Source organism: Parasteatoda tepidariorum, chromosome 2 (assembly GCF_043381705.1).
Source record: "Parasteatoda tepidariorum isolate YZ-2023 chromosome 2, CAS_Ptep_4.0, whole genome shotgun sequence".
Lineage (NCBI taxonomy): Eukaryota > Metazoa > Arthropoda > Arachnida > Araneae > Theridiidae > Parasteatoda > Parasteatoda tepidariorum.
The window spans coordinates 54,424,767-54,446,606 of NC_092205.1; the positions used below are offsets into that span (position 1 = coordinate 54,424,767).

At 26.7% G+C, this 21,840-nt stretch overlaps 1 protein-coding gene and 2 long non-coding RNA genes across 4 annotated transcripts in view; 2 read left to right on the plus strand and 1 right to left on the minus strand.

Annotated features, from left to right (window-relative positions):
* Positions 1 to 21,840, plus strand: part of LOC107454807 (ATP-dependent translocase ABCB1) — a 117,829-nt gene that overhangs the window by 27,063 nt on the left and 68,926 nt on the right. The window lies entirely within an intron of this gene.
* Positions 4,358 to 7,278, plus strand: LOC122272023 (uncharacterized). Its single transcript, XR_006226736.2, has 2 exons — positions 4,358 to 4,462; positions 6,643 to 7,278. It is a non-coding gene; the product is annotated as an uncharacterized lncRNA (long non-coding RNA).
* Positions 5,681 to 21,840, minus strand: part of LOC139425005 (uncharacterized) — a 27,614-nt gene continuing 11,454 nt past the window's right edge. Inside the window, exon 2 of the long non-coding RNA XR_011636158.1 lies at positions 5,681 to 7,228. This is a non-coding gene — a long non-coding RNA (uncharacterized lncRNA). The remainder of the gene's footprint in view (positions 7,229 to 21,840) is intronic.

Consider the following 21,840-nt stretch of genomic DNA (forward strand, 5'->3'; position numbering starts at 1 on the left):
ATGTGCATTATTTTATTTGTCACCTTTCACAGCATAAATTAAAATTTTTAACCCCTTAAAGTTAAAAGTTTATCCTATTAAGTTTCTGCTCATTATTATTTTTACTCCTAAAATATCACTACTATTTTGATCCACAAAAAAATATATCACAACTATGATAATATGTATAATTAACTATGTTTTAGTTGAATTTATGAAGTGTTACAATTGTGCACGACTGTCAAAAATTGTTAATAACTAATATAATAACATTTAAAATAAGGTATTTATTTTTTTTTCTAGTAGAGGATAGTCTACTTTACTGGTCTGTCAATTAATACTAATAATTCAGTGGATTTTTTGTTAGTTAAAAATAGTTATGTAAAAAATTTTACAATTGACCCCACTCTCCCCTACATAACGTTGCATGAATAACGTATACATAACATACATAACGTCAACCTCAAATAAACTTGTTTACCTATGTTGATTTCGAAAAGCTCAATGTGTTAACATTCAATTTGATTTCATTCATCCTTAAAAAAACACTGCTTCTAAAAATGATTCATGAAAAGCTACTTTTAGTATGAAAAAAATCTAAATTATCTGTCATACATGAGTTGTCAATTAATGTTCTTATATCCACATGCATAAAGATAATGATAATAGTTGAAGTTTTTATCACTTCGAGTTTCATCATTTGATGTGTAAATAGAGGTCATAAAAATATTTTATCAAGAATAAGTGCAATTACGCTCAAACTTTTTTTCCTTAATTAGAACAGGAAATTTCCCTATTCTGGAAAATTAATTTATTTATATATTAACAAATAAATTAATTTGTTTCTATTTCATTTTTGCAAAAAATTTAAATATAAAGAAATATTGTTTTATGAAGCAAAAGGATATGTAATCTATTCCATCACAATGTTGACACTTGTTTCAGAAATACTACAAAGTTTTATTCATCTTAAAAATTTACTTTTTTTCTATCCCTAAATACACTATTTTCACAATTTAAATAGTTTACGTTTTATTATAAATTCATTTATAAAAAATATATACTGTAATGCTTTAAATATATAACTTTTATTCATAAATGTATAGGGAAATTGTGAGATTTAATTGAAAAAAATATAAATTATTAGTTAAATATGTCAGCATAAGGTGAATTTTAATGTTAATCATCTTAAACTTTACAGTTATACTTCTGTATTATAGTGTGTCTGTAAAAAGGAGTTCTTGTAATAATAATTCATTGAAGATTTTATTGTGTAAATTCATCGCATTCTTGCTTTTATTACTCGAAATGTAAATAATTCCAAAGACTACCTAGTCGATTTATAGACTGCATAAAATTGTATGGTAATGTAAGCAATAATTAATCTTTGAAAATTTGTCTAGACAATTTTCATATTGTCAAAATTTATGTATTAGTTCAGGTATTAATAGATTGAAGCTTTAAACGCCAGACAGTATATACATTTCTTAGGTATTCTACATATTTCCTTAGGTATTCTACTTAATATATAAATGTATTATGCGAAATGCATGCATTTTGTATTATGCATTTTCATACTTTCTTGTTACTTTTTCATGTATTTGTGTGTCATTCCCATGAACTTAAATTCTTGAAAATATTGAGGTATAGTGAGATATAATTTTCGTTTAATAGCTTTGAGGTGTTAAAACCATTTCAATATTTTTAAGCCTTAAATCTTGATTTGTACTAGTTTTGTAATACTATTTACAATTACTATTTACTAATAGATACTTAAACTTTTATAAATAATAAATTTAGCATATTTTAAAGATATGACTACGAAGGGAAATTTTCCCTACAAAGAATTTGACGAAACTAGTTTGGAAATAATTGGAAATTGATTTGTAATGACGTAGGTGCGTTTGTAACGTAAGCATAAAAGAATATTGCAATGCTTGGAAATTTACATAATAGTGATTGCTTTTTTTTTAATTCTGCAGTTGATAATAATATTTTAGTGACATTGAAATCCAACAAATTTGTATCCATAATTGTAAAGCATTGAATCAATGTACAAATCTAATTTTAAATTTAAAAAAAAAACTGTCGTCTATTTTGCTACAACTATAAACTGCGTCATAACATGTAATCTGCATACCACTGTCACCGTCATGGCTTGTTTCGAAATCACAATATTTTGAAAGATCCTATGTTTTAACTATTAAGACTTTTATAGCATTTTTAATATCATCGATAAATGATACCACACCCTAAATCAACTAATGTTAATAAGTAAAAATTTAAGGACATTGAAATACCAGGTACCACTAACTTGATTTGTTTATCTTATTATAAGTCATCGGGGAATATCATTTTTTGAAGAAAAAAAAGATAGCAGTTGATAATTAAATTTCATGCAGCTTGAATTATTTATAATTTATTGTAGTCACAAGCTTAACCTATCTTACAATAGAAATTGAAAAAGGTTTCTTTTTAATTTCACCAAATCACTAGACATGTGAACAGTTTTGAATTTTGCGAAATGATTTTTTTTTAATAAATCAAATGTATTATAACTATATTTGAAATATACTGCATGTAAAAATTAAAAATAATGATATATTACAAACATTCAACAATTTAGCGCTCTTACTAATAATAATCAGAAACTGGCATTGAAAAGACAGTATTTTTTCTAAAAACTACGACAATTTCGAGCTGACATGGGAATGCTATCCGCTGTACAATTGTGTTGCATCTTCCTCTTAGGCCTCAGAATAATGTTATTAAATCTGATAACACTTGCAAATCTAATGAGCGGCATTATAAATATATCTCATAGCAATAGTAGAAGAATATTTTACATGAGAAAGTCTTGTCACTGTTTGGAAAAACTTCGACATTGTTTTCCATCTAAACTTTTCCTGGATTGAACAAATAAGAACGTTCCTTAGTTGATTTATATTATCATTGCAATTTTTCCCCAACTGTAGCTGTTATGATCTTGGGAGATTAATATACGTTATCCCAGTGATAATTAATGCGCTTCTAAATAAACAAAGCTAATTCTTAATCTCAATTTGCATAGTACTTGGGGTACTTTTTTCAGGTACCCCTGAATACAATCTGTTTTATCCAATGTGATGAAGCGAATCATCAATGTTAATGTAATCTTAATTTTCTTATGAGATATACAACTTATAGCTCTTAAAACAAAATAGAAAACATCCTGAGCAACTTTTGTTCTAATGATCGGATTTTTACGTACTAGGGCTCAACCTTAAGGGCTCAAGGGCCTGAACATAAATATGTCAATTAATTAGTGCAAATTATGTTTTAAGTTACGAATTAGACAAAAGAACGTTCTTTCTATGAATAAGCATACCTTTTTTTACATGGATTTAAATTTATTGCTTTCAAAATATGGGGAGCAAAAAAAAATTTATTCTAATAGCTTAGGAGCAGGAGATTGGCCAAAATTTAGAATTCCTTATTAATAAAGTCACTTTATGCGTATTTTACCATATTTCGGGAACTTTTAAGGGAATGGAAAATGTTTTGCGCAGATTTATAAAATTTGTTTATTGAAAGACAGTTTCGTGTAAGAAATATTACTTAATAATTGTTTATTATTTTCTATTATTTTAATTAATAGCTGTCGAAAATTTTGATTCGAATTGTAAAGTAAATAAATTTCTACATCGTTTTAAAGTATGTTTTTTTAAATCACCGAATACTCAATTTGAACGAAATCGGCTTAATAGTTTTCATGATTTCAAATTTTAAATAATACTTCTTTTTAACTTAGTCCAATTACCTAATTAGCATGATATGCAGAAAATTTTTTAAATTAGGTACATTTATTACCCTTTATTTTATTTTGTATTTCTTAAAAGTAATCTTACTAAGGGAATATAAAATTCCTTGCCATGTTTTTTTAATATTTTTTTAAGAGCTGATTCGTGAGTTACTAATAACTGAATATCTTTATTTATTACTTCTATCTGAATAACATTTAGTGTATTTTAAACTTCAAAAGCTCATAATGAATACTCTTTCGAAAAGCTTTTTAGGCTTTTCAATATCTATACGCTTAACCATTATGTACATAAGTCATTAACTTTTATGTATTTAAGTGAATTTCATAATTTATTAAGCATTCTTTAAAAAAAAAAGCAATTTTTCAAATTTTAACATACTAATCTATTTGATATTTTTTTATTATTGTTATTATTTTATTTCATTAAAAGTATTTTATTTTGCATATATCATCTTCTTTTGCGCAAATAATATCATTTTCATTTGCGCAAATTTTAATAAAAGCTAAAATATTTCTGCTTGGTTGTAGACGCGGTGTAATAGTTTCGTAAATATTTGTCTTCACCAGCTGTTATATGTTACAATACAACTCTTATGAATTGTTTAAATTTGAAAATATTTAGTTTCCTTTTGAAATATACTCTACACAAACAAATCTAAAATTTTCGAACACAGAATGTAAGTAAGTATGTATTTTTAAGCCTCTTTTGCTTGTAACACAACAAAATTTTATAATATCCTTATAGAATTAATAACCTATTTTCAGGTTAAAGATAAAGTGAAGAATGCTTACTTTTCATATGTTTTGCAGATTTTTGTTTACTTTTATAAACTATTTTCTACATATCATACAGTGATATTTTTAGATTAAGTTTCTTTTTGCTCTTTACTATTATTTATTTATTTAGATTAAGTTCGCGCTTTCGTGCCACAGGTCCTTGGTTCGATCTTGATGCCGGGTAAGGTTGACTTTGTCTTTCATCCCTTCAGTGGATCGATAAAATTAGCTCCAAGCGTACTTGGGAACTAAACACTGGGGGTTCCGAATTGGCATCAATGATTTCCTTTAACTATCGAATCATCTATTAAATCTGTTTTATTCCATGCACTTAATTCGTAAATCTTGCTTCGTTAGATACACTTTCATTCACACTGTAAAAAATGGATACTCAAATATCAGAAACTTTCTTCATTTTTGACGAAATTGTTTCCTAGTATATGCTCCAATCAAAAATTTCGTCAAAATGACAAAATAACTATCGTCACGTCTTCGGGGAAACAAAGTTCATCCAAATTGAAGAAATATTTCGTCATTCTATTTTTTTCTAAAAAAAATAATAATAATGTTACTAATGTATCTAACTTTTCTAATCATCACTTTAATCGTGAGCACAGCACAAACAAGGGCAGATAGAACAAAGAGATAAATTACACCCATACCAAGCGGGATTCGAACTACGGATCTTCCTAGTACGCGGCCAACTTCTTGACCACCGTAGAGACCGATCAGCTTCGTCACTTTATCTTTGATTGTCTAGTCTTTATTCTAGTCTCGTCATTTTGATTAACAATTTCCCACATTCAATATGATGAGGTTTCGAATGGAGGAAATATTTTCGTCATATACATTATAGAGTTTGCTTTTCGTCACAAATCTTGACAAAATGATTCCCAAAATTAACGAAATACTGCTCAAGGATTGCTGCTTTAAAGCAGAAGTTCATAGCAATTATTAGTCATTTAAAAATAAATCTAGAATCAATATTATTATTATGAACTTAACACCCACGGTCTTCTGTGACTTTGAAATAGACGCATCTGTCAAAACCATCTCGAGCCTACAATGGGAAAACAATCTTTTTTTGTCACATATAGAGTAAAATAGACATTTATAAAGGTCTTATGCAAAAAAACAAGTTTTTATTTTGATTTGTCCCTGAAGCAGAGATAGAAAATAAAGTTCTCCACCAACTACTTGTTACTTTTAATTTAACAATAATGTAGGACAGAATAATAAAATTACAATCTCAAGAATTTCAAGTATAAATATTACAATTTGAGTTTTATAATTTGAATTCTATCTCAAGTGAAAAAAACCACCAGTAAAAGCTGCTTATCGTAAAGTTTTTATGCCAACTTCCATTGGTATGTTGAAGTCATATCATGAAAATGTCAAGTGTTTTTATTTTAATTGGTATTCTTCGAGTGAGCTAACTGAATTATATCCAATATGACGAGTGAAAAAAAATCCTCCTAAAATTTAACTTTACCATTTTACCACGTTCGTTAATAAATATGATAATAGTTCCCACCTTATGTATTTCGTATGACTCAGTTTTGTTATTCATCGATGATTTTATTTTATAAGTTTCCAAAGCCTTTTTAAAGAAATTCAAAATTCTCCTTGAATTATGAAATTTTTTTTTACAATTGTACTCGACATTAATAGCGTAACTTTGACGAGTTGTATGTAATTATTTTATTTTTGTTTCAGCTATCGATATGGCTTATATTTTATTTCTTCTGGCATCTTTCAGTTACTATGAGTTTTTGTTTTTATGACAAATTATTGCCGATTTTGTGCTGTGATTAAGTTATTTTAAATGGAAATTTCTGCTTTGAATTCACATTTGAACATCATGAATAGCAAAATAAGTGATGTAAAATGCTGTTTTATTTTTTAAATTTAAGCCAAAATTGTTTAAAATTAAAAGAAATGCAAGCTACAACTTAAATAAATGAACATGTTTTAAACATGGATCAAGGATCTATTGTTCTATTGATGCGCATAAACATGATAAACGTTATTAACATCTTCTGCAGGCATTCTTGATAATCAAAATGAATGTTTCAATTTCTTAGGTGTTATTCATCATGTGAAAGATAGATTTATTAAAAATGTACATTCATGTGGAAGTAATATAAGCAAGCTTTATATAGTCACCAACAGATGGAGCTAGAAGTCAAATCATCATCGACGTTTCTGCGAAAACAAAAGTTCAGAAGTGCAGTGCCACCCCAATGACAGTCGACACCAACCCACGACAGTTTATTGGTCGCATATCCACCCTTGACAATGCATTCTTGCCTTTGCCACCTTTATCTCCAGATCTCAATCCCTGCAATTTTTATATGTTGGGGCTCATAAAAGTTAGCCAGTATAAGCCTCCTGGTCCAATGACCATTACTGATGTAAAAGCCCTTAACGCACATGTTATCGTCACCATCGATACAAACTTGCTGCACAAAGTTTGGCTCTAATTGCAATTTAGACTTCATTTACCCAGTATAACAAAAGAAGCGCTTATTGAACGTTTGTGAGGAGTACATTCAAAACTTCCTTATGTATATATTAGATCCTGCATTTGCATGTATATACATTTTTAATGAATGCATTTATGACATTTTGCGCATGAAATTGGTCCAGCTACTTTGACTTACTCTGTATCTACAAGAAAAATAAAATAAAATCACCATTAAAAAGAAATTATAAATAAATTGGTTAAATATTTATTAAGAGACAACTTAAATATTTCACGTGACTTAACATGGTCATAACAGTTGCTGTTGCATCAAATATTTGATAGCTAAATTTAAAAATAAAATGGTCAAAGAAAGTTTCCTAAATAGTGAATTAACGTTATCTTTCGCTAAGTCTATGGTTTCACTGATAAATATTAATTTAGATTTGTTTTTCATACCTTTAGAAATAAATATTTTTTCCAGCTTGAATAATCGTGATCTTCGGCAGGTGATAAGCATCTTAAAAAGCCGATTTAGTCATTAGAAAATATTATTGAGATTGCATTATCCTGTGTTGCGTTAATAGCTTGTTTGCTTGTAAGCATAAATACATTTTTATGCAAGCAAATAATATGTAAATTCTGAAATATTACAGACCAATGCATGACTCTGAATGTATATTAACCCATGTAATCAAAGTGTCGACAAAGTTGTCCTTCAATATATAGAACAGAGGTCTAGTAAATTCGTACCCCTTTTTTCAACTGTCATGAATATTTTCTGAGCTATCAAGGGCACATTTGAAAGTAAAAGGAAATAATATCAGTAACTAAAAATGTAAGCCGACTGTTGTTGTTAACCTCTAAATGAGCTCGATTAATTACGCTAAAATCGATTTAATCATCGTCTGCTCTTTATAAGAATGACCTTTGCATTGTTGATTGTTAATATGACCACAAGACGAGGTTAGACAGTTTCTTAAACATTTTCTTATTTTAAAAGCTGCTTTATTAGATTTACACGTGGCATTTGTTTCATATAATCTATCAAATGGATATTGTCAATTTTTATGCCGAACTGAAGAACTTTATTGTCGTTTTATGAGTAACGTTTCGAATAGTTCAATAAAAATGTAATGATTTGAAGTACGTGTACACCATTCTCTCTTAATTTGAGTACAAAGTAAGCATTTTCATAATTTATTTATATTTTAATTAAATGCTATTTCGTTCCATAATTAATATCATATGGTTATTTATAGCAACGAAGTCAGAAAGCTTTGAATTTTTTTATTCTAAAAATATATTGTGTTAAATTCGCAATAGAAGATAGATAGAATTTTATTTTATAGGATTACAAATCAAACAGCATAAAATATATATATTGCTCTTTTTTTTTAAACAAAATAAATATAATGCCATCTTTAAATGTTACAGAATATTTTTTTTAATTTCCTTTACACATTAGAGTAAGCCAATTCGGATCCTTAAATTCGATGTAAATTATTAAAGTATTATATTTGTTGTAGAATGGTCTCAATACTTATTTAGTATAATTATTTTTACATTTTTATTGCTTTAGTGTTAATAATTATTTACCTTTTTTTCGTAAATAATTAAAAATAAATTTACTTTTTTAACAAAAAATATATATTAAATTAAACAAAATTCACATTTATATATTTATTTTTTAATCTTATTTAGCGTATGTACAATTTTAAAATATACAATATATATTATTTAGAATGCATTGTATGAATCATTTCATTAAAACACTCGTACATAGTACTATTGTGATATCTTTAATATTTCATTTATAAATTGTGATGAATGAGTTAGTTAAAAAACACATTTCATTTGTAAAAAATAATAATAGAAGAAATTTTGAAAAATAATTAATATTAATAAAATAAATTCTAAAATTTATTTTGAAATCGTACTTATTTCATTTTTAATAAAACTTATATTTATTTATTTGAAGGAGATGCAACTATGCAAGTCTTACACTTTTGTCTTAATTTAAATTTTTATTTGACTATCTAAATACATAATCAGACATATTTTTCTCATGTTATAGCTACCTCAAAATTTTTTAAATTTTAATTAGGTTTATAATTCAATGTGATTTTCTGCTAGATGCTCTTATATTGGTATATGTTCATCTCAAAAAATATACATGGACGTATCATAAACCGACATACATACTATACAAATGCATACCATAAACCGACGCTACTTAGGCCCTTTTTCCCCAGTTTTTATAGAATTCAGACTGTTGAAAGAAAAACCATTCGCTGTTCAGATTAGCATTTGTCCCAAACGGGGGTTTTTAGTGAAGGAATAATGTATTAATTTGAAATTTTTACGGTCATTAAAAGGAAGATTGTTTTAAAAGAATATGTCAAAGTAACCCTAATTATGATTTACTTGAACCAAGTCCTTTTTTTTTTCTCTCTGAAATGACAATTTGCTTTACACATCAGGCCAATGCACTATCTCAGGTGGGGTTATTTTAATAAAATGAATGCAAAACCAATCTAATAGCAGCAAAAATGAATCGATACAAATTGAATGTTGGAAAATTCAATTTTAGTTCTATATCGCTCATGGGCTGCAATAGCGGCACAACTCAAAAAATCATGTTTTGAGATAAGTGGGTTTAAAGTTTTCATTGCTNATATTGATAAAATTAATATTAATAAAATTAATATTAATAAAATTAATATTAATAAAATTAATATTAATAAAATTAATATTAATAAAATTAATATTAATAAAATTAATATTAATAAAATTAATATTAATAAAATTAATATTAATAAAATTAATATTAATAAAATTAATATTAATAAAATTAATATTAATAAAATTAATATTAATAAAATTAATATTAATAAAATTAATATTAATAAAATTAATATTAATAAAATTAATATTAATAAAATTAATTCTAAAATTTATTTTGAAACCGTACTTATTTCATTTTTAATTAAACTTACTTTTATTTAGTTGAAGGAGATACAACTATGAAAATCTTATACTTTTTGTCTTGACTTAAATTTCCATTTGACTATCTAAATACATAATCAGACATATTTTTCTGATGTCATAGCGTCCTCAACGTTTTTTAAATAGTAATTAGGCTTATAATTCAATATGATTTTCTGTTAGATACTCTTATATTGGTATATTTTCAACTCTGAAAAAATGCATGGACCTACATACATACCATAAGCCGACGCTACTTAGGCCCTTTTTTCGCAGCTTTTATGGAATTCAGACTATTAAAAGAAAAACCATTCGCTTTTCAGATTAGCATTTGTCACAAAAGGGGGTTTTTACTGAATGAATAATGTATTAATTTGAAATTTTTTACTGTCATTAAAAGGAAGATTGTTTTAAAAGAACATGAATATGCTTTATACATTGGGACAATGCACCATCTCAGGTGAGGTTATTTTAATAAAATGAATGCAAAACTTAGCTATAATTGCAGCAAAAATGAATCGATACAAACTGAATCTTTGGTAAATTTAATTTTACTTCTATATATTAGTGCCATTTTACTTTGACAAGTGATACAGTCATAAAAATCATTTGAATTTTAGAAATAATTTTTTTTTAAATATTATTTATCAGTCTTAAAAAATTATTATGACTTATATAATAAAATCATGAGAAAATAAATTATAATTATGATCTTAGTATTATATATTTATTAATACTTTTTCCACTCTGTCTTAATTTTTTATTTTGTTATTCAGGTTGCAAAGCTAAAATTTTACAAATTAAAATGACTTGTATTATTCAGTACTGTTTACTAAGCAGTAGCTACAGCATTATATTGATTTCTTAAAGCATAAAATTTCCTTTAGATACGACTCTTTTTATTATTTAACATCTGAATTTCCATTCTATACTTAATATTTTTCATCATTAGTACTTTGATTTGGTTCTGGGAAAAATAAAATAACTTTCTCCTACTTTTAGGTAAAAATTATCGCAGTCTAATGATATATTTGTTACCGCGAAAGTTAAAAATATAATCAATGTCGACATTGTCGAATGAATGCGGCATAGTCGCTTTTATGCACCCTAAAATTATTTTTTTAATAATGTTTTGTAGTTGTGAAATCGGAAAGTGCTAAGATTAAGCATGCAGCGATTGTGGCTGTTACCTAAAATGTTTTGTTATCATCATTTCTTGCATGCTAAAATTTCCTCATTTTCTAATGTGAGTAAGTAATAATGTTTGTAAGAAATAATATTTATGGTAAAAAGAACTTCTTAATATAGCGTGTCAACATTTACCAGTTTAAGTAAAAAATAAAAAATAAAATGAAATTTGTCTCAACAGTCAAAATCAACTGATATTGATTCTCAACTTTCCCTGATATAAACGAAATAATGATATTTCAACAACGTTTCAGTCACCCACCATATTTTCGATCTCATTGTATCAACAGCTTCGAACTTTCACTTTAAGTATATCCATACATAAGATCCATGAAGATATTCCCAGAATAAGAAATAATGAATTCACTAAGCAAAATAAAAGCAAATTGAATAAAGTCCGTTGATTACCCGTTGATTTTTAAGAGTTGCCTTTTAGATCCACGGAAACAATGCGGAAAAATCTAAAATGGAGGATAAGGCCAACTTAGAGCGGGAAGTCAAAAAAGCAAAATTGAAAAAAATGAAGTCAAGGTTAATAGAAAATAAAAATAAAAATCAACGTTGTTTAATAACAGTACACATTTAGTTTTATAACACTGAGGACAAACTTTAATGTATTACAAGGTTTTCATCAATTTGAAAGTGAGTACCACGTTACTGAACAAAATTGTTTTACCGCTATTAAAGCATAATTTTAGAATTAACCATTTTTAAGAAATGAGAGCGGTGTTTTTCGTATTTTTCTGTGGCCATGACACATACCACTTTAAATTAAGATGTTCTTTTTCTACATCGATTTGAAATAATGTAAATTTATTTTAACTGTAGCAATTGTTCGCAATATATTAAACTGAAACATTTGTTTCGAAAATAGGGCATTATAAAATAAATTTTATAAGAATTTCAATATAAATTTAGAATTTTTTGGATGTATTGTTGAAGTTCTGCCCTCATTAAGTCGCTTTAAACTGTTTAATTAATTTAGGATATATTTTCAGGTTACATCAGTTGGAATTTGCCTAAATAACTTGTTTAATTATTTCTCAGCCGCGAGCTGCATTTAATATATAAATCATAAAATTGTACACACCAACCTTTTACTACATTTTCAAATGTCACGGGTTAAAAGTAGTAATTTTAATAAGGTTCAAGAGAATGTTAAATGTGTGTAATAGTCTTTCATCGCAAATATTTTTTTAACATAAGATATCATGCATCAAATTTATATACTTGGAACTTGGCCAAATATTTTGTCCAAATTTTATTTTCATTGCTGCATTTAATAAACTGATTATTAAACCAAAAACTTAGCTTTTACAAAATATTTTACAAAAATATTTATTTCCGTGTACAAAGTAACTTGAATCATGTTCTAGAGATTGTTAAATGCATGTCGCAGTCTTGCATAGCAATAATATTTTATATGAAATATCTAGCATCAAATTTATATTATTCACTTTGAACTTGAATATAACTTTGGTCAAATTTTATTGTTGTTGCAGCATTTGATATAGTAATCATAAAATTATAATACATATCTTTGAAATAGCTTTAAAACCATAAATATTTATTTCCGTGTTAAAATAGAATCATGTTCCAAAGAATGTTAAACTTGTGTCTTATTCTAACAACGCAATTATTTTTAACGTAGCAAATCATGAATCAAATTTATATTATATTCTTTTGACTTGACTAAATGAAATTGCATTTAAATTTTATTTATGTTGCCTCATTAAATTTATTAATCATAAAAATCAGTTTGCATAATTTTTATCAGTTTCAAATGCTTCAGATATTTTTCTATGTTAAAAGTAACTTTTGAATCCTTTTATTATGTTACACAGAGTATTTAATACATTTGTGTTTCCTTTTTATTTAACAACCTTTTTTTACAAAGCATATCACGCATCAAATTTATATGTACTTTTAATTTCACTTAATATTTTATTCATATTTTATAATTGCATTTTATTTACGCTCTTTTTTGTTTTGTTTTAATTCAGTTTTTAATACGTTCTTGAACAATTTTTTTCGTACACTAATTTTGTTTGCAAATAATTTACGACACAAAACCAAATCATTTAAAATATTCTTCTAATTTTATAATATTCTTCTATTTCTAATTTTCTAAGTTTATTCTTCTAATCATTCAATTTCGTTAAAACTAACATACTTGTATTTTTTTTAAAATAAGGTCAAATATTTATGATTATAATCGCATTGCGTTAGATCACTTTATTTTTTCAAAGGAATTCCATTTGCATAAATAATCTCAGAATATTTATAATATATACTTTTAATTTTGCTGAATATGGCCTGTTTTATATTCTGATATTATCAGTGATATCAACTCTATGGTGTTTTTTCTACAATGCAAATTTTACTCTCACATTTTTTAACACATCACTTTTTCGTATAAATTAAATTGATAGCATTTTTTAGCATGTACAACTATGCTTTATTACATTAATATTTTTGAAATCACTTGATATATTTATCTTTCTTACTAAAGTTTTATGTAAACACATACGTCAAAATATTTAGTTTGGTTGAAAATAAAACTTTTTCGATGTTTCTTGTAATTCCAAGCAGGATTTGAAGAGGCTTTATAAGCTTATTGACCTTAATCTACATCCCCAATAAGCTAAAAACACTTTTCAAAGTCTTCAAAATTATGCGTCATAAATTAAAACTTTAAACATTAATTAAAATCTTTAAAAAATCAAAAATATTAGTTAAAATTTTAAAAAATAAGCAATATTTTTATAAAATGTTTATTAAAATTTTTTTTAGTAACTTATTTGTTATGAATATTATGTGATAAATGCCTTTTAAATAATTATTTTAACTGTGCCATTTCAATTGTGTGCTTAAACAATTATTTTAATTTTTAACTGTAACTGTTTACAAATAAAACATGAATTTGACCATGTAAATCAATTCAAATCAAGACACAATGATACACCATAAAAATTGTTTTTCTAAAATCAAACCTCTGCCTCATATTTAAAGGCACGCTTCAATGCAACACAAACAAAAATTTAAAGCCAGAATAAAACTTTATCTATAACTTATAAATATGTAGTGAATCACTATTGATTTGTGTTATAAATTTATGACTCATTGTTGGTCATAAGTAACTTACATAAACTGACATGCTTTATATCTAAGAATTACACTGTCTGTAAACATTACAGAAATCAATACTTTTCAAGCACCTTTCAAATCTTATTGTTAAATAACTTTTTTCTTTTTTTAAACATGATTTTTATTACAGATTAAAAAAGTTTGAACAATTTCATGCAGTTCACTCTGATTCTCTCAGAGTATACTTTTATTTTCTTTAGAGTTGTCGAAAAAACAAGTTTTCAAAAATGAACCGTCATATGTAACTTCTGACATTTTAAAAATAAATATTAGTTCAAAAATTATTTATAACGTAAGATATTTTATTTTATTTTATCACCGCCGTTGAACAGTCGACCCAGTTTTTTGGGTTTACGACTACTAATGTTCAACGCCGTAGCCTTGTAATTTTGAACCAATCCAGAAGACAAGGAAACTCCTGGATCGGTACCCCCAGAGGTATTGATTTGTTATGGGAACATGGAGGATTTTGAGACTCAACGGATTTAACGTGCATCAGTCACCATTTACTACACGGGGAGTCTTCGACCGGTGGGGACCGAACCCACGAACTCTTGGACATGGGCCCGGCACCCCACTGACCAGGCTATCCCGGCCTAACGTACGATATTATTATAAATTATATTACCTGATTGAATATTTTTCTGTCAAACAATAACTGGTGTGTACTCGAATTTGCAATTATGCATCAATTACGCACAAATCAAACTTAATTCTTTATTTTATAAGCTGCATTGAAAAAACGTTCCATGTTTTATTTGTGGATATTATACAATGCTTAAATTGACAAGTTATAGAATAAATAATTTCTCTTAGATGGCATGACACTCAATTAAATAATAATAATTCAATATAGGTTAATAAATTGACATGGTAATAATGATGAGTTAAATGTTTTCTCGATTCTTATTATCTCATCTTAAATAGATGAGTAGAATCACTTAACAATGTAATTATTTTTTACTAATTCGGATTCCCTTTATGAAGTGTTGAAGTAAAATTGAAATTACCTGCAATTTCAAAGCAAACTCATGTCTACGAAACTGACGGTGAAATAGGAGGAAAAACGAATAATTATGATATGATTAAAAATGAATCAGAAATGATGAAAATGAAACTAAACGTTGTGTAAATGAAAACTAAATTCACTCCAAAATAATGCCACATAATAATAAATAATGTAAAGGAAATTCTATATATTTCACTACACTGTTACGAATTCTGAGCTACGTAGTACTGAAAATTGGTTTTCATTTGCTAGCTACATAAAATGGAGTTCAATTTTGCTATGATTTGGTGTTTTCGCTAGGTCCAAACATCATGTGGCACCTAAAAGAGGAAATTTGCACCATTATTAGATATATTTTAAAGCACCCAAATGCAAGGTAAGGTTGCACCATAAATTGGTATTTAATTATCACCAAAAGATAAGAAAAATATTTACTGTAAGTAGGTTATTTCCTGACATACCGCCAAACGTATTATACCAACAACCAAATTTTCAAAGGCGACATAAAAGAAATGAACTTTAAGTAATGTAAATAAAATATTTACATTACTTCATTGAAGAAATGAAGTAATGTAAATAAAATATTTACCTATCTAAATAAGTTGATACTCTAAACAACTTGTGTTAAAATCTAGATACAACGAAACCGAGCTGTAAAGAAAAAAACATGGCGCAGGAAGCAAATATCATTCACTTAACGTTTACCGTCAGAATTTCGTGTTTTTCACCAAATTTTGATGCAATCAGTAGCACCATGGAGGCATTGCTTGATCCTACTACCAATTTTTGGTGCAACGTATCTGATACAAACTTTTATACAATAAGAAACTTCTCACCAAATATTTGTTAGAGATTTACCGAGTTTTTTACAATGTAAGCGAGGTGCGCGAATGTACAGTGTCAGTGGTTCTACATCACTTTGGTGTTTAATAGTTACCAACTTTTTGGTGTTAAGATATGCTAAAAATTTTAATATGATTACAAGCATTACGAAACAGGAGCTGTGAAATATTATGTGCTTATGCGCAGCCTATTTTTGTTCCTATTTAAAGATGGCAACGAGAAGAGTTTTGGTGGTTGCCATGGTAAGTTTAGAATGTAAATAATAGTTTTTGAGAGAGTTTAAGATTTGTCTTTTGAATTTTTGGAACTGCGATGCTATAATTTTATTGCATAGTTAATAAATCTTCCTTTTATATTAAACGTAATAGTAGAGTTTTAATTATTTGATTCGAAGTCCTTTGAGTTTTATTTGAGGTCAGTAAGTATTTTGTATTTTTTGACATATGGCGTCCGCGACAGGACTTTGAATTTCTGTTGAAATTTTAGAAAGCGACTATTACTGAATCTGAGTGAAAATGGAAGTAATGAAGCAAGTGAGAACACAGCATCGTAGATTGTTTACTCAGTCATGCAATGATTTTGCAAAAATTGAGACTAATATGAACGATGAAGAGAAATTGTTGAAATTATGAATCATATCAGAAAAAGGTAAGCAATTACTTGTATGTGAAGAAAATGTAAGAGCTGAATTGTTTTCGGAAGTTCGAGATGAAAAAGAAATTGATAAAGAAATAGATGATTCCGAATCTTATATTGATAAAATTAGAGGTTTCTTGATTATTTGATTCGAAGTCTTTATTTGAGGTCATCTTTTTTATTTCGTGTATTTTTTGACAGGTGCTCAGTCCGGAAGTTAATCTATTTTGCTTCTGTCTAGATCAGTGTTTCCCAAAGTGTGGTACCAGTGGCACGGGAACAGTTTAGTTGGGGTATGCTTTCTTATGCGAAATATCTCGCAACATACGAAAATTTCAAAAACTTTTATTTAAAAACAAAGCTAGCCATGACAATTTACGATTACGTATTTTTCTACTGGCTATTTTTTGCAGAGTTAACAGTTCATAATTAATGGTGTCAACAGCCAGTTGTGAGTTTTAACTTTTGTGCAATTTTTTCATAGTAAAAAATACATTAATTTTCGTATTAGTGGTACAGAGCGTAACAAAAAATTTAGAAAGGGTACACAAAAGTAATAAGTTTGGGAAACACTGGTCTAGATCAACAATTTTATTTTGATATCGTATTGTAAACACAAAATGTTATCTACTTTTTTGGGGGCAATGGAACTGAAAGGTTGTGGATATGAAAACAAAATATGCTCTAAAATAATGCCACAGAAAAGCTTAGATATTCTCCCACCAAAGTAATTCAGAGTTTCATAAAAAGAATTCTCATCCTACAATAAAAAAAGGGACATTTCTTTACGTAATGGTAGCCATGAAATAAATGACAAAGTAAACAATGCGTCATATTGCTAGGAACAAATATCGCATTACTCTTTCTGGTAATAACAAACCATTTTTTTAAAGTTTAGGGGTGTTTTATACCGGAAGAAATTGCCTTTTGCTAAAAGGCTACATGAATGTAGATGAATACAAAATCAAATATTATGATGAATTTAACTCTGGGACTTCGGTTATCCATTGTTCGTAGGTCACTCTCAAGGAAACTGTGGATGCTGTGTTTTGTTTTTATTATTTATACATAGGCATAGTAAATTAAACTTGTAAGGAACTGATTTTATAACATTTGACACTAATGACATAAAAAAATCTAGTTTCTCTGTCAAATAATTCCAGCAATCCAAGTTATTAAGCAGCAGGCAAATTAAAAAATAGACGTTTCTATCTTAAAGTTTAAGTTAATCAGACCTTAAGGTTAATTTACTGTATTTCGGTAACGTAAAGTACTGTATTTTACTTTATCAAATAAAATGGGGTAATAGGATTTGATTTCATAATATTTTACAACTATGAGTTTTTAAAAATAAAAAGACCCATCTAGCTTCTCTATAAATTAATATCAGATATCAAGATTATTAAACAGTTGGCAAATTAAAAAAAAATACATAAAGTTATAAAGCCTCTGACGCTTTAGCTGCTTCTTAAACATATTTTCTTTTTCTTAAACATATTTTCTTTTACTGATTTCGACTTCGAATTTTGACTATTAAAACATCAGGTGTAAGCGCATTCTTAATAAAATGGTTCCAAGTGTTTAAATAAGAAAGCTATCAAAAATTCGAGCTCCACAAATTAATTTCGCTTTTTACGTATTTTACAATATGTAGGGAATTTTTTAAGCAAATCGAAAAAGTTTGCACATAGTTATAAAGTTAATTTATCCAAAGGTATTAACGTTATTTTTTATTAGTTTATTGCCTTAACATTTTTAATTAGGGCCACTAAAGATTTGAATTGTAAGATTAACAAAATTTAAAACTTTGTAACTTAACAAAACAAAACAAAACAAAACTTCGTAACAAAATTTAAAGGGTAAAATACAAAAGCTGAAAAAAATCGATCGTGTAGTTCATGAGAAATGTAATTTAAAAAAATATACTTTTCTTTAAAGAGAAAAAAAATTATAATTTTGAAACAATTAAATCTATTTCGCTTAAATTTGTATTTCAATATTTAAAATTTCATACTTTAAAATGATGTAAATGTTTGTACACCTTAGCTATTCAATATTTTTCCTACCCTCATTGAACCATATAATCAGGAGTAGATAATTATTAAAAATTATTTTTTATGAAGAATTATTGTTGGATAAACGAATATTATAATCGCTTTATCGATTCGCTCTAGCACTTTTTGAGATATGGATATATACGCAGAACGTGAAATTAACCCTAAACTTTCGACAACTCTCCAGCCAAAATTATTAAAAACCATATTTTCTGGATTGCTGTTACCCCTTCCCCTTATTTTGATGATCAATAAACACACATCTGTTGAAAAAGTATTTTTTATGTTCATAGAAAATACGATTTTGTATATGTTTCTCTAACTTAGTAGTACTAATTATTCAGCATATTTATGGTTAACGTTTTTTTTTTTTTGTTTTTTTTTTAAGTTGAGTTTTTTAAATTAAGTTGTTTAAGTTTTTTTTTAAGCCTAAATTTGTTTTTTTTTGGGGTATATCAAACATACATTTAAATTCAGCCATTTAATAAAATGTTTTATTTAATAGTTTAACGTATCATCTTACATCCATTGACTGTATCTGAAAAGATTCGGTATAGGTTTCCGAAACCTGGTTGTTGCATTTTTATCAATCCAGATATAACTAATGTTTTTGGTAAAATTTCAGGCGAATGATAGATATTTAAGGTGTATAGTCATTGAAAACAAATCAATAACGAAGTCCATTTTTTTTTAAGTTTAGTTTTTTTAATTTAAGTTGCTTAAGTTTTTTTTTTCCTTTTTTTAGCCAAAGTTTTTTTTTTTTGAAGTATATCAAACATACATTCAAATTCAGCCGTTTAATAAAATGTTTTGTTTAATAGTTTAACGTATCATCTTACATCCATTGACTGTATCAGAAAAGATTCAGTTTAGCTTTCTGAAACCTGATTATTGCATTTTCATCAATCCAGATATAACTAATTTTTTTGGTAAAATTTCAGGAGAATGATAGATATTTAGGGTGTATAGTCTTTGAGAAAAAATCAATTACGAAGTCCATTTTTAATTGCATGATTGTACCATACAACTATGTGCACAATTCTTGCTCGGAAAATTTCTGTGGAATCGTAGAATTATAAATTTCTAACTGAACAAATAAAAGTATTTTATTACATCATTATGCACACAGTATACTCGTACTATAGTATTTAAATAATCCACAATTATATTTATTTAGTTTAGTATATCATAAACTAATATTTTATGTTTGATATCAAATTATAAAACTTTTTTATAACGTATGTTAAACATATTACCGTCGTTGACATTAGTATGCTTTCTTAACTGCTGCATTTTGTAATTTTCCAATTTACGGTCAAAATCTGTGTTGATCCATTACTACAAGTTAAATATAGCTATTGTTTTTCAACAGTTTAAGATGTATTTTGTTAAGTAGCTCGGTAATTACTACACCACATACTGTTTACTCATAGTCATACACAAAATAAATTTTAAAAGATTGGGAAATCAGGCCAATTTTAATCAATCTTGTGACTTTCAAAATTAAAAAGAAAAGATTTGATTGATATCCCATTCACCAAAACGAGGGCAACGGACAAACTAAGTGCTCAAACAATCAATGTTAAATCAGAAATTTTATAGATGAAAACAATAACCACCTGCACACTTTTAGCTCCAAAATTTTGTCCTTTTCGAAATATACGATTTATAATAATGAATTTATTTTATTTAAAACATACGAATTTTGAATTTATTTGAAATATAAGAATGTAAGAAATTTCATAACTATGAAAAATTTACTCAGAAGATTTTATGTGATAATTAACTTTATTTTATTACACAGTGTGTGTTAACTAAATATGAGAGAATAGTACGAATTTTAAAATCAATAACTTCAGACAACTGCTAGTTAGTTTAGATTTTCATATCTAAGATATTTATATATTTATTGTCGCATGATAGGAAGAGCAACATTTTCTTACTTTTCATAAATGTGCTTTTGAATGTAGATAAACTCTCTCTGAATAAGCTAACAAAGCTTTTCAAATAATTCCAATACTTTTTTTTCGACAAAATGTTAACATGATCGAAAGACTTTTTTTTACAATTTTTTTCTATCCTATCAATCAAGTGCGAAGTTTTTTCATTTTAACTATCTTGTTGAAAATGTCCTGCTCAATATTAAATTTCTTATTAACATTTGTTACAAAATATTACCGTTATCGTCCAAAATCTTGTCATAGTATTAAAAAAAAGATTAATAATTACATTTAATGTATTCAACCTGTAAATACATTTATAGGTTGACCTGTAAATGTATTTATAGGATTACCACCTTTAAATTATCGCCGTTAAATAAATTTATAGATTGCAAATTTTAATTTATAATTAAAATTTCAGGAAATTTAAACAATGTCTTAAAAAGAAGGAAAATTAAAGTGTTTTTGTTGTCATACAATTCTGTTTTAAAAAATACTATTTCTAAATCTTTAACATAAAATACTTATGTTAATCATTTAAAAATATATAAAATTTAGTCCTTATATTTAACATAATATCTTACATTTTCTGGAAAAAATTTCAATCTAAAACAAGATTATTATTTATTAATTGTATTTGAGTACCAAACAAATTCTTCAGCTAAAAAAAATTTAAATAAAAAATTAATTTGTCTTCGATGTATTGTATTTAGCTATTTTTTTCTTTTAAAAAAATAATTATAAATATCCTTATATCTTAGAATCCTAAAATGTATAAGAACATTTAATGTTCCAGGATGAACTGTAGTTGCATATTTCAAAAACAGATGTCGCTCTTTACACAAAAAAGGAGGATCGTGTGGCTGGCTTTCTCATGATATATAACATTTATTTTACATTTCAAAAATCTAAAAGTAGTGTAGTGAAAACATCATATAAATTATTTATTCACAAAACTTTTTCAATAAAGGAGCTGAACACTTGCGAAACATAGATTATGAATAACACTTGTG